Here is a 14995-nt window from a genome sequence, read left to right as displayed (position 1 = left end):
AGTAAGGGAAAGTAAAAAGAATAACCGGAGGATAAGGACGGTGCACTCGACCACGGTCGAGGGGGAAAGGAGCCGGACAGAAGTCGGGTCCAGAGGCGCTGAGACTGGGGCAGCGTGGAGCAAGGAAGCCGCGGTACAGACAGGCTGGGGGGCGCAACGGCGTCGTGAGACAGCTAGACCGTGACCGGCGAAAAAGGCCGGGCAGCGACCGAAGCCACGAAGCGCTGCGACCGGGAACGTAGGCGCGGGAAGAGATAAACTCAGCCTCAGCCGGGGAGGGAAGCACCGGACTGCGAGAGGGCTGGGAGGCGCGATTGGGAGCCGAGCGAGCGGGAGAGGCAGAGCCGACCAAGGGAGACTGAGCGAGAGCCAGTCCAGCGGCTGAAACTGTTCTCCGTCAACGGGGTGTACCCAGCGCCGGTAGAGCCGAGCGAGCGGGAGAGAGACAGAGCCCGAGCAAGGGAGACTGAGCGAGAGCCAGTCCAGCGGCTGAAACTGTTCTCCGTCAACGGGGGGTACCCAGCGCCGGTAGAGCCGAGCGAGCGGGAGAGAGACAGAGCCCGAGCAAGGGGAACTGAGCGAGAGCCAGCCCAGCGGCTGAAACTGTTCGCCGTCAACGGGGTGTACCCAGCGCCGGTTGCCCTGCCGAGAAAAGGGAAAGTACTGAAGCCGACGCGCAGGCTGTGAACCTGAAAGCCAGCGGCTGTCGCCCGTGGGGAAAGTGTACCCCTCCCGCCAGGGAAGAAACGCGGGAAGCCGCCATTAGGCGGGGAAGAAGACAGAAGCGGGAAACCGCCATTGAAGTGGGCGGGGAGAGAAGATAAGCGCGGGAAACCGCCATTTTCACGGGAACCGCCATTTTGAAAAAAAAAAAGAAAAATTTTAAAGGAATAATTCGTGGTGTTTATCAGGAAGAGAGGAAGATGCCTAAGCGTGGTAACATCAACGATTTTAATTCCGAGGTAGAAGACTGGGCCACGTATGTGGAACGCATTGAGATCTATTGTGAGGCCAATAAAATAGAAGAAGGTGACAAAGCTATAACCTTGCTAAACTCGATGGGCGCGAAGACATACGGGCTCTTGAAGCATCTACTATCACCAGCTAAACCGGCGGATCAGACTTTCGATGATATTGTGGCTGTTCTGAAGGATCACTTGAACCCCATACCGTTGATGTTGGCGGAACGATTCAAATTCTATGCGAGAACGCAACGGAAAGACGAAAGCAACGCAGAATACTTGGTCGAACTGCGTAGACTAGCGAAATACTGCCAGTTTGGAGGGAATCTGACAGAGGCATTGCGAGACAAGTTCGTGTGCGGATTGGCAAAGGAAGGAACGCAAAAGCGACTACTCGAAGAGAACGACCTTACACTTGACAGGGCTGTCCTTATTGCAGCATCGCACGAAGCCGCAGCGAAGGGAACTGCGGAAATGCAGCTAAAGACAGCGGCACTCAGTGTGGATCAAATTACCTCGACAACAACAAAATGTTATCGTTGTGGGAAGACAACACACGACCAGAACCAATGCTGGTTTAAGAACCAGGAATGTAGGAAATGTGGCAAACTGGGTCACATAGCTAAGGTATGCCGGTCAGGGAAGAAGACCAACAACCAAAGGACCAACAACCAAAGGAAGCCATCACAGGAAAAGTACAACAAGGTACACAAGGTGGCTGAGAAGAGTTCAGACGAACAGAATTCGGACTCAGACCCAAACGGCCAGGAGCTGGGTAGTCTGAGAATTCACAATGTGAGTAAGGAAGCTGACCTACAAACTATCTGGGTCATGCTAAAAATAGCTGGAGTCCAAGTGAAAATGGAGTTGGACACTGGATCAGCTCTATCAGTCATAAATCGAAGGGATTACCACCAGCTATTCTCACATATACCCTTAAGAGATACCAAGTTCGTATTGCAGACATACACGGGGCATAAAGTATACCCCATGGGAAAGATAAGAGTCAAGGTGAGAGATAGGGGTAAAGAGCACCCAAGAATGAACTTATACGTACTACCTGAGGGAGGACCACCACTTCTAGGACGGGAGTGGATCAAGAAAATCGACATGGAATGGCACTATCTAAAAGCCATAACGAGTGAGGACTCGGTGCAGACAATCAGCTCAGATTCTGAATCGGATGACGATAAGACCAACCCAAATGTGAAAGACAAGGCTAAAATGGACTTGCCGACTAAGGTTGGAAAAACGAAGGCATGCAGAAAGGCTTATGCTCCAGAGAAGAACAAAGTTTCAGAACAGATCTCCACCGAACAACGACAACATAGTTTGACAGAGAATTCTGAGTCTGTTCAGTTTAAGGACATATCCATGACGGAAGAACACCGAGCTCGGACTCAACTTTATTTCAAATTACGACAACAATTAGAACAATTGAGTTACCGTCTCGTACAAGAGATGAAAACAATGAAAAAGTTCTATGACACCGAATGGGAGAATCTGGAAAGACAACAGAAGCAGCTAGCTCAAGCAGAGAGCGAACATAGAGCCATCGTGACCAATCACCGATCACATCTCCCTTATGATGTTCAGGAGTTAGAATATTTGCAGAAAGAAGCAAATGAAGAGGAATCTTCAGGAAGCCAGGATTTTATTCCAGTTCTTCTCTACGACTCCTTACAAGCAGAGTTTGAGAAGTTGAAGGAACAGTATGAACAGGCCCAGGCTACAATCCTGGAGGGGGTTAACTCGGCAACCTCCGAAAAGCTAGTTTCAGTGGAAGCTTATGAGCAACTAAAGGTTGAACATGAGCAAGAAGTCCAAAGGCTGCAGGAAATTCTTGATGAGCTCAAGGCCAAGACAGACTCATCGGTAGAAGTTCCATCCATAGATGAGAAATTAGAGGTGAAAGACATGGCAGAACATGAAAGTCAAGATGTCCAAGAACTCATAAAAATATTGAAGGAAACCCAAGACAAATATGAGGCGGCAATGACCGAGGTTCAACAACTTGAAGAACAGATTCAACTGGGAATTCTTTCAGTGAAAGAAAAGGCAACTGTAAGAAACACAGAGACTGTAAGAATGGCCCCTGAACATGAGCTAGAGAGCATCAAGGCGCAACTTCTCCGAGCGCTTAAAGCCAAAGTACAAGAGGAAAAAAAGGTGAAAGCATTGGAGGAAAAGGTGGATGAAATGGAGAAGACTCTGATCCACAGGGTCCCCGTGGAAGAGTTAACGGTCAGCCAACTCCTTCATATGCTGAGAGACAAGACTCTGCAATGGGAACCATTTGAACACGAGCTTCAATCTTCAAAGGGAAGGGGTTCGGAGCTCTCAAAAGTTTGGGGAATAGTTGAGGTTGCAACACAGATTTTACGGGGCTGCCGAAAGTACGCTGAATCACGTCAATGTGAACTACAGAATGTTGAAACAGCTGCTCCAGTAGAAGGATCGAATAGCCCGATCAATCAATCCCCGATGGAAGGGGAAGTATTGGAATCACAAATGAGGTCATTAGTGAAGGATTGGCAGGAAACCCAGGAAGAGCGGGATGAATATGAACGCATGAAGAAGTCTCTTCAGGAAAGATGTCTAGGGAGGTCATTAGTGAAGGATTGGCAGGAAACCCAGGAAGAGCGGGATGAATATGAACGCATGAAGAAGTCTCTTCAGGAAAGATGTCTAGGGAGGGAACAACAGTCGGCTAACGTCCAGTTGGGTAAGGAAGAAGTAGCAGGCCCTCTCGCTAGACTAGCTCAGGACGACACCGAATATTACCATGACCTGTTGAGTGACACGGAATATTACGATGACTTGGTCTGCCCAGCTTGTGATGAAAACTCCCAAAGTGCAGAAATCAGGATGAAGCACTTAAAGTCTAAGGAACATAGGGAGATGGTGGCGCTACAGCTGGCAGCGGATAAGGGAGCCCCGAGAGTCTCCAAGAAGCAGAAAAGAAAAAGACGAAGCAGAAGACGATAACCATCTAAATCATTATCACTTCTATCAGATCATGCACGTGGGCCCTACGAAGGGGGCCAAATCAGTTGGAAAGTAGGAAAAATTACCAAGGCAGTCCAGCTGTTTGTAAAAGTCAGCACTGCTGGTTCAGCAGGACGGAAGTTCAAGCTGTTAAGCCAAGGGAAAGACTATTGGATGAGTCACGCTAGAAATGTGAACCGGCTACACCACAGAGATGTTGTTCGGACCGAGTCAAGACCAGAGACTGAATCTGTGAACTGTTCCCGCAGAGACTGAATCTGTGAACTGTTTCCCGCAGAGACTATATCTGTGAATTGTTTTACATGAAGTTGATTATATGTTATGTTTAATGGGGAATAAGTATGTTGTAAGCTAAAAAGGGAGGATTGTAGTGTATGTACCCGTCTACCTTTAAGAGAACTATTGTATGTAACCGTTCACCTTTAAGAGAACTATTTTAGGTGTGGCACTACTTTGTTTGGCTTCTGTATACTGTAATACCGATGGTGACCACACCAGTATATAAGTGTTGTGTCAGGATTTATTGGGCAGATTCGCCCTGACCTTCGAATAGTAAAGTCCTGTTTTAAGTTACCCTGGTAGTCTGTGTATTAATTAACTAAACAACCCACAGACTTTACAGTGGCCGGTTAGAAAGCCGGACAATTCCTGGAGGGCCACGGTGGACTATCGGGTGCTCAATAGTAACATCCCAGCCTGTGGACCCACAGTAACAGCAGTTGCCGACCTCATAGGAAGTATTCCAGCATCCGCGACCACTTTCACGGTGCTGGATATTTCCAATGGGTTTTGGTCCATCCCTGTAAGGAGGGAGGATCAGTACAAGTTTGCCTTTACATTTAAAGAGCAACAGTACACGTGGAACTGCTTGCCTCAAGGCTTCCATAACAGCCCCAGCATTTTCCATCAGTGCATGGCAAACAGTTTAAAGGAGTTCAGCCAGCCCAGACAGTTGGTACAATATGTGGATGACCTGCTTCTCTTCACCGATTCGAGAGAGGAGCATGGCCCACTATTGGCCGAACTGCTGGAGCTGCTTGGGCAGAAGGGTTTTAAGGTAAACCCCAAGAAAGCACAGATCGGCCAGCAGGAGGTAAAATTCCTAGGCCTGACCGTGCGCGCTGGAGAAAGGGCCATAGATAAGGCTAGGAGAGAAGCGGTACAAGAGTTAACAGTCCCCAACACAGTGACGGGTATGAGGTCATTTCTAGGGCTAACTGGGTACTGTAGAGACTTTATTGAGGACTATGCCGCCACAGCAGCCCCTCTGCTATGACTCCTACACAAGGGAGTGGAGTGATTTTGGGATGAGGGCTGCCAGGCAGCATTTGTCAGGATCAAAAAGGACTTGCAGACCACATCAGCTCTAGGGGCAATAGATGGGGGGAAAGAGTTTTTCCTGGAGGTAGCAGCCAGTGGGACAGCCTGAGTGCTGTGCTGCTCCAAGAGCGGCACGGCCAGTTGAGGCCGGTGGTCTACTCCTCCAGGATACTCACGGATGTGGAGAGGAGCTACTCCAACTGTGAGCGGCACCTGTTGGCCACACATTGGGCTGTGAAAAGATCGTTGATTTTCACAGGCACCTCTCCCATCACCCGCCTCAACCATCACACACCCACCCAGATGCTTCTGGACGGGAGGATCAAGGATGGAACAGTGAGCAGTGCCCACATTGCCCGCTGGACCTTTCTCCTCTCACAGATGGACCCAAAGGTGAAGGGTCTCTGCGAGCCAAAGCTCGCAGCCAACCTGGTATATCCTGGAACAGCCCACCAGTGTTCCATAGAAGGGGTTTGGGAAGTGAACATAGGTTTTCGGGCCGGGATACATCCCACAGGCCACGAGATCTATGTAGACGGTTCCAGCACGGTATCTGCTGGCGAGCGTCTCACGGGGTGTGGAGTTTACGACCCAGCGGCAAACATTGCTCTGGCGATTAAGCTCCCCAGCACTATGAGCGCCCAGCAGGCTGAACTGTCCGCGGTAGTGTACGTCGTTACACACCCCGACATCTTCCCCACCCCCTACACGATTTTCTCAGACAGCATGTTCACGTACAATTCGTGTATGGAGTACCTGGCCATCTGGTCCCGCCGCGGATACACCTCCGCCGACGGGAGACCACTCACAGTAAAACCCCTGCTGGAAAAGATCCTGGCAGCAGTGGCGGAGGAAGGGGAGTTTTTCATCCACAAGGTGAAGGCCCATTCCTCCACAGAACCCCGCGGCCAAGGCAATCAGCAGACTGACTTGCTCGCCAAGGAGGGTGCCCGCACAGGCACTTTTTGGGACCCATTTGGGTCCAGACCCAGGGTGGCAGTCAGAGGAAGGGATGGGACACAAGGGAGTGGAAGGGTAGCGTTAGCTCTGGACCTCAAGACGGTCCAAGCCCAAGACCCCGTCCTCAAAGCAGTCCTCAGTGCAGTGACTGAGGGGAAAAAGGGTAGAGGGTCCGTATGGCACTGCAACCCTCTCCGTAAAAGAGGGCATGCTGTTCCGGGGGGAACAGTGGGTTGTGCCGCAGCAACACTGGAGGGAATTCCTTCAACTGGCCCATGAGGGTCCAGGAGCGAGACACCCCGGGCCTGAGACCTCCTGGCAGCGGGTGGAACAGGCGGGATGGTGGCGGGGACTCAGGGACGATGTCCGCGAGTTCTGTTGAGTCTGAGTGTTCCAGATATGCTTAATATAAATCACTGGACACAGACAACAAGAATAACTAAAACAGGTCTTTACTAATCGAAGGTCAGGGCTGAACTGCTTAGCAAATTACTACACAGAGTTTATATACCGGTGTGGTCACCACCGGTACTACAATATACAGTAGCCAAGAGAAAGTAGTCCATCTCTTAAGGTAGTCTCTTAAGGTGGTACAGGTTACATACACCACAATTCCTCCCTTTTTAGCTTAACAGTGTACATCCCCATTTAAACATAACATGGATAACATATATACAACTTCATGCAAAACTGTTCAAAGATTCAGTCTCTGAGGAGGCCTCCTGATCCGAGTTGGATAATGCCTTTCAGGGGTCTCTGGTTCTCGTTGCTGGGGTGACTCATCTAGTTGATTTTCTATGGATTGGACCTCATCAGATACATTGGCGTCTGAGGTAGATGCTTCAGGTTCACTAACTTCCTCTACTGGTGTCTCTGTCGTAGTCATGGGTTCGACCCTTGTTCTCGATTCTACAAGTTGGTCAGCATGACGTCGTATTACGGTTTCACCAATATCTACCGTGTACATCAGGGGTCCTTGTCTGGCACGAATTGTTCCCAACTGCCATTTCTCATTCTTATAGTCCCGGGCTAACACTGGTTGTCCTATTTCGAAACTCCGAGTGGTCCTGTTATTTATGTGCTGGAACTGTTTGTTTTCTACTTCCCTCCGCACATTTGGTTTTAACAAGTCCAACCTGGACCGCAACCTCCTGTTATAGAACATCATGGCAGGGCTTTGATTTGTCACTGCATGAGTGGCGTTTCGATATGCCATTAGGAAATTGTCCACCTTGTGTTGTAGTGGAATCTGGTCTTCGCTCATGGCCTTTATCGCCTTTTTGAACGTTTGTACAAATCTCTCAGCCAACCCATTTGTAGCCGGATGATATGGAGCAGAGGTGTAATGTTTCACCCCATTCTTCTTCATGAATTTCTGGAATTCATCTGACACGAACTGCGGTCCGTTGTCTGAACATATTTGTTCTGGCAGTCCATTTCTTGCGAATATTGTTCTTAGAACTGCGATCGTCTTTTCCGAGGTAGTGGTCGTCATCTTAATCACTTCTGGCCATTTAGAATGTGCGTCTACCGCAATTAAAAACATGGAGTCCATGAATGGACCTGCGAAGTCAATATGTACATGTTGCCATGGGGTTGAAGGCCATTCCCATGGATGCAGCGGTGCAATTGGAGGTGCATTTTGAACTTTTTGGCACCCTGAGCAGCTTTTAGTCAGATCCTCTATTTGTTGGTCGATGCCTGGCCACCACACATAAGCCCTAGCAAGGCTTTTCATCTTGACTCCCCCCAGATGACCTTCATGCAGTTCCTTTAGAACTCTCTCCCTTAATTTAGGAGGAATAATCACCCGTGTTCCATACATCAATGTTCCTTGACAGACGGACAGCTGTTCTCGTCTGGCTGAGAATGCCGGTAACAGTGGTTCACCATGAGCTGGCCATCCCGTCACTGTCAATTCGTAGACCCGAGACAGTGTCGGGTCATTCCTGGTTTCTCTCTCAATACTTGCATTGGTGACTGGTAAACATTCGATGATGGTCGAGTGAAATAGCTCAACAGGGTCAACTGTCGATGCCTCTTCCGCTGTAGGTAGTGGCAGGCGCGACAGCCCATCAGCATTACCATGTTGCTTTGTACCTTTGAATTCGATCTGATATTGATGTGCCCCTAGGAAAAGGGACCATCTCTGGAGCCTCTGCGCTGTCATCACCGAAACACCCTTCTTAGGGTTAAAAATGGAAACCAACGGCTGGTGGTCTGTTAGCAGCGTAAACTTTTGCCCTTGCAGGTAATGATTACATTTTGTTACTCCCCACACAAGGCTGAGAGCCTCCCTATCTATCTGAGTATAGTTGCGCTCAGCGGAGGTCAATGATCTGGATGCGAATGCAACTGGTCTTTCCAAGCCATTTGGCAACTTATGTGAGAGCACTGCCCCAATACCATATGGAGAAGCATCACAAGCTAACCGAATAGGCAGCGTTGGGTTAAAGTGAGCCAACACTTCCTTAGAGGTGATCAATGCCTTGCCTTTGTGAAAGGCCCGCTTACAGTCCTCGCTCCACTTCCATGGCACTCCCTTCTGCAAAAGAGCGTTCAGCGGGTGTAGCACCGTGGATAAATTTGGCAGAAACTTATGGTAATAGTTAATCAACCCTAGGAACGACCTCAACTGGGATACATTCTCCGGAGCGGGAGCCTTCACAACAGCTTCGATCTTGTCAGGTGACTTGTGAAGCCCCTCCTGGTCAATGACGTGACCACAGTACGAGATTTGCTTCTGAAAGAACTCACATTTCTGGTGATTAACTTGAAGTCCATATTCTTTCAATCTGTTGAGCACCTGTTCCAAATTTGCAAGGTGTTCCTCATCATCATTTCCTGTAATCAGAATGTCGTCCAGGTAACATTGTGTGCCTGGAATTCCCTGTAATACCTGCTCCATGGCCCTTTGCCAAATCGCTGGAGCCGATGTCACTCCAAAAACCAGTCTATTATACTGATATAAGCCCTTATGCGTGTTGATCATGAGATACTGGCGTGACGCTTCATCAACTTCCATCTGTAAATACGCCTGCGCCAGGTCTATCTTGGCGAAGTGTTTCCCGCCAGCCAACGAAGCGAAGATATCCTCAATCCGTGGAAGCGGATATTGCACCGTGTGAAGCACCGGATTAACAGTGATCTTGAAATCGCCACAGATGCGAACCTTCCCCGGTTCCCCCGGTTTGTTACTCGATGAACGCTTCATGACGGGAACAATGGGCATGGCCCATTCACTCCAGTCCACCTTTGACAGTACTCCGGACCATTCTAGTCCTTCCAGCTCAGCTTCCACAGCAGGTCGTATCGCATAAGGTACCGGTCTGGCTTTGAAAAATTTCGGGTTTGCATGTTCTTCAACTTTGATGTTTGCCGTAATTCCTTTCAGTGTTCCCAGTCCCTGCTGGAACACCTCTTTAGCATCGTCCAATATTCTGGACAGTCGTTTAGGTTTGACATCTTCCTTTTTGCTGGAATCTACAGTTAGTGCTTTTAAGGAATGCCAGTCCATATTTATTCTCCTGATCCATTCCCGTCCCAGTAATAGTGGACCTCCCTCAGGTAACACATATAAGTCCATTCCTCGGCTTTCTTTATCCTTGTGGACCACCTTTACCTTTATCTTTCCAATGGGGTATACTCTTTGCCCCGTGTATGTTTTCAAAACAATCTCCGTATCCCTTAAGGGAATGTGTGGAAATAACCTTTTGTAATCTTGCTTATTCATGACCGTCAATGCCGATCCAGTGTCCAATTCCATCTTCACTTGGACTCCTGCTATCTGAAGTGTGACCCAGATAGTTTGGTGGTCTGCTGTGTTACCCACATTATGTATTCTTAGACAACCCAGTTCCTTACTGCTGGAGTCTGAATCCGTCCTCTGTTCATCCGAACTGTTCTCTGTCACCTTGTGTACCTTTTTGCACTTTTCCTGCGGTGACTTTTTGCTGCTGGTCTTCTTACCTGACCGGCATACTTTAGCTATGTGACCGAGCTTGCCACATTTTCTGCATTCCTGATTTTTGAACCAGCACTGATTCTGATCATGCGTTGTCCTTCCGCAACGATAACACTTTACTGCACCCAATGTCATTTGATTGGTGCTGAGTTCTGATGACCTTAGTTGCATTTCCGCGGTGCCTCTTGCTGCGGCCTCGTGCGATGCTGCAATGGTGACAGCTTTCTCAAGCGTAAGGTCCTTTTCTTCTAGCAGACGCTTTTGTGTTCCTTCTTTTAATAATCCACACACGAATTTATCTCTCAGAGCATCTGCTAGTCCTGTACCAAACTGACAGTACTTTGATAGCTTATGCAGTTCAATTAAGAATTCAGCGTTGCTTTCCTCTTTCAGCTGCGTTCTGCTGTAAAATTTAAATCGTTCCGCTATCATCAGCGGCGTGGGTTTTAAATGTTCTTGCAGAATCGTAACAATTTTTGCGAAAGTCTGATCCGCCGGTTTATCTGGTGTTATCAGATGCTTCAATAACCCGTACGTCTTCGCCCCCATTGAGTTTAATAATGTTATTGCTTTCTTATCATCTGGTACTTCATTTGCTGTACAATAAACTCCAATGCGTTCTACATACGTGGCCCAATCTTCAACATCACTATCAAAAGCAGTGATGTTACCGTGTTTAGGCATCCTTGAATTTTTTATTTATTTATTTATTTTTATTTTCCCAAGATGGCGGCTTCCCGCGCTTGGCGGCTTGTCCCGCGCTTGTCTTCTTCCCCCGCTGGCTACAATGGCGCTGACTGCGCTGTTGCCATTCTCGCCTCCCAGCTGTTCTTACTTTCCCCCGACGCTGCTTTTGCTCCCCCGCGGTTCTCGTGGGCATCAACGCTTCCCTCGTTGCTGCGCCTCTCAGCCCCGATTGCAGCCCGGCCCTTTACACCGGCTGCGGTCAAGTTCTCCGCGGTTCTCGTGGCCTTAACGCTGCCCTTGTTGCTGCGCCTCTCGGCCCCGATTGCAGCCCGGTCCTTTTCACCGGCTGCGGTCGAGTTCTCCGCCCTTTTTCCTCCGGTTTCCCTCCCCTTCTCCACTGACAATGCAGCCGACTTTCTGCCCGTGTCGCTAGATCGGCTTACCCACCACCGTGGTAGAAGGATGATCACTGCCTGTCGCTGATGGAGGACTTCGTGGTCAGTAATTTCCCCGGGTTCTCGATGCCTCCCTTGCGAATGCGGTGCTCAGCAGGATGATGAGGGCGGATGCCTCTTCTCGACGCCCGTTCTGGGGACGAAGCTGCCTTGGATGCAAACTGCCGCAGGGTAAGATCGGACTCGTCGCCACTGTTGAGTCTGAGTGTTCCAGATATGCTTAATATAAATCACTGGACACAGACAACAAGAATAACTAAAACAGGTCTTTACTAATCGAAGGTCAGGGCTGAACTGCTTAGCAAATTACTACACAGAGTTTATATACCGGTGTGGTCACCACCGGTACTACAATATACAGTAGCCAAGAGAAAGTAGTCCATCTCTTAAGGTAGTCTCTTAAGGTGGTACAGGTTACATACACCACAAGTTCTATGCAGGCTGTCTTGTGTGCACTGCTACAACCCTGACCCCCACAAAAGGAAGGTACCTATGGGACACGTCAGGAGGGTAGAGGGACCATGGCAGTCGATACAAGTCGACTACATCGGGCCCCTGCCCACCGCCCAAATGGGTAGAGGCCTTCCCCTGCAGAACAACCACAGCTCTGGGTACTGCCAGGATCCTGGTCTGGGAAGCGTTCTCGCGGTGGGGACTACCACAGTATGTGGAGTCCGACCAAGGGAGTCACTTTACCGGACAGGTGATGCAGAATACCCTTATGCTGCTAGGCATCGAGGGGAAGTGGCACGTGGTCCACAACCCGCAGCCATCAGGGATTAAAAGAAAGGTTGAGGAAGGAGACGGTGGACTCGCCCCGTAAATGGGCCGAGGTCCTACCGTTGGTTCTGATGGGGATCTGTGCCAGCCAGTCTAAAAGCACGGGGTACTCCCCGTACGAGCTGATGACTGGCAGGGTTATGCGGACCCCCACCCATGTACTAGCCCCAGTGCTCATGGAGGATCAGCTCAGAGAGGTAAACCAGGACAGGTTCGCCCGAAACCTTTTTGAGCACCTGAAGCAGGTCCACGGGCAGACGGCTGGGAACATGGGAAGGCAGCATCAGAGTAACCGATTGCTGCTCGAACCCCGAAAGCACCACGAGTGGGAGGTAGGAGATCAGGTCATGGTGAGGAACTATGCCCGAGTAGGGAGTTTGGAACCATTATACATGGGGCCCTACAGCATTGTAGATAAAGCCAGTCCCATGGTATATGCCGTGAAGATGCCTCGGCGCACAAAATGGTTTCATGTCAACCAGTGCAAACTGGTTAAACCTGAAAGGGGAAAACAGCCAGTTGGGGAAAGGTCTGAGGATAAAAATCCTCAGCCTGCAGCAGGAACGAGTTCACAGGCTGCACAGGCAGGTGCTGTAGCTTACTTAAAGGGAGGGCCATCCCGCCCACCGATTGGGACACTCCCGCGCTCTTCTGGGACCCAGATGAGGAGGGACCCGAGGGCGTAAACCCCACCCCTAACCCAGGTGTAGAGGAGGAGGGACCCGAGGGTGAAAACCCCGCCCCTAACCCAGGTGTAGAGGAGGAGGGACCTGAGGTCAAAAACCCCGCCCCCGGACCCAGCCATGGGACCTGGGGGCGGAGACTCTCAGCTCGCAGCAACAGGCTGTGGAGAGTTACCTGCCCCTAGCCCAGGTTCGGGAGAGGTCAAGCCTGAGGGAGCAGCGGTTCGGGTTAAAGGCCCATCGGCCAAGAAAGCCCCACCCGCCAAAGTCCCTAGAAGGTCCCCACGGACGCCCCAGCCGAGGAAGCCATGGTCACCAGCTCCCCAGTTCAAAGGGACAGCCTCCCGAGTCAGGGGTATGTCCAAGGACAGAGGTCCTCAGCCAGCAGCCACAGGCAGCGAGGGACCAACAGTGCAGGACGGTGCGGCCACGCCAGAGGAAGCGGTGTGCCGCGGTCCAACCAGGAATTAGCCCGGCCGCCCGGAGACGGGCGGTGGATGTATATAGTTTAGGTAACGTAAGTTTATATTTTAAGTTAGGTATTTAGCTTAAGTTCGGGTGTTTTTAGCTTAAGTTAAGTAAGGCGATGGGTAGTTTTAATTAAGTAGTAATCTGCTAAGAGTGTATGTATTTGAGTCGAGGTCGCGGGACCCGACTATGCTTCACCCAAGCCAGAGAATCTCTTGGGGACCTGGCTGCATGTTTTTGTATCTGTTGCAGAAAGACTTTCAGGATGAAGGGGATCGTAATCCTACTCGTCCTGATGGGACTGAGCCTGGGAAAGAGGGGCGATGTGGAAGACTCCCACATCTACGGGTGCTCCGGAGATAGAGCGCCGGTAGCAACCGACGGAAGCAGCGAACAGGATGCAGAGGAGACCGCCGTCTACGTCCACGAGGGAAGGTGGCCAGGGTGGCTGGGGTCCAATTCGTCTCAGTACTCCAGCCAGACCGGGTTCACGTACGGGGAGGCCTCCCTCCTGTGCCCCAGGAAACGGGTCGTTACCACAAGGGTCAGCGTCACCGTAGGGAAGTGTGTATGTTTAACGTGCAAGGGACATATTCCTCTGGATAGGTGGTGGTGGCTCAGAAAGCTGAGCAAAGATATGAGGAACCCCGCAGTCGAGTGGGAACGGTTGGGGAACAATACCCACCGGACGATTACAGGGACTCATGGGGGATTAAGCGTGTGTTGGGACAAGTGGTGGGAACCAGATCAAGGGATTTACATTTGTATGTGGGGGTCAGAGGAGGTCTGCCCCTCAGGCATATCCATTATTTTCCACTGACAATGGCAAGACACCGGGGAGGGGATGCAGTGGGATACCAGCCTGAAGGCGTGCGCAGTCCCATTCTCCCCGATCCCAGTCAACGCCACTGAGCTTGTTACCTGCCCTCAAAAGCCCCTGCCCAGGGCGCAGGCAGCGAGGTTACCCAGGGAAGGGTGCCCCACCACCGCCAAGGGACCAGGGAATGGACTGATACTAGTGCCTACCGACCAGATGCTGTACCAGGGGGTACACTACGCGGTAGCCTCTGTGATTTTAAATCTCACCGAGGTACATTTGCCGGAGTGGTGTCCCAAAGAAACAGAGCAGTTATTAAAGGACATGTTCAGGAAGTTTTATGAGTTCCATTTTGCCAATGTTGACAAAACTGAACTGTACACCACACACCGCGAGTTTTTGGGTAATGCAGGTAGACAAAGAAGGGGGGTATGGAATGATGTTTTTACTGCGTTTAATACTGGGTCCTCTGTCATCAACAGTTTAGATGACATAGAGCTGCAGACCCAGATAAACGGTTTAAAAACACAGTTAAGGAAGATATTAATGGATGAGAACAAAATAGTGGGCTCGGAGTTGCATGAGGACCAGGCCATGACGGTCCATTTAAAAGAGATTATAGTGGAGTTGGAGAAGCACGCAAAGACGGTAAATGCCCTCATAAGGGAGGACAGAGATGCTTCTGACCAGGCTGCGCAGAATGAGGTGTGCGTGCTGTATGGGGCGTGGTTGCTGGGCGAGGGCCGCAGTAATCTGGAGGATTTAAAACAGGGTTTAGTCCCCTCCTGGATCAGCAACAAACACCTCGCAGCCCTCCATCCATTTGAGAATGCATTAAGCCCGTGCCAACTCCGGCTAGCTTCTGAAGCCTACCCAGTCCCAGTGGATTG

The sequence above is a fragment of the Somniosus microcephalus genome, chromosome 9, assembly GCF_052327205.1.
Source record: "Somniosus microcephalus isolate GS21.2 chromosome 9, FLI_Smic_1.0, whole genome shotgun sequence".
In the NCBI taxonomy this organism is placed as follows: domain Eukaryota; kingdom Metazoa; phylum Chordata; class Chondrichthyes; order Squaliformes; family Somniosidae; genus Somniosus; species Somniosus microcephalus.
This window is presented reverse-complemented; position numbering follows the sequence as displayed.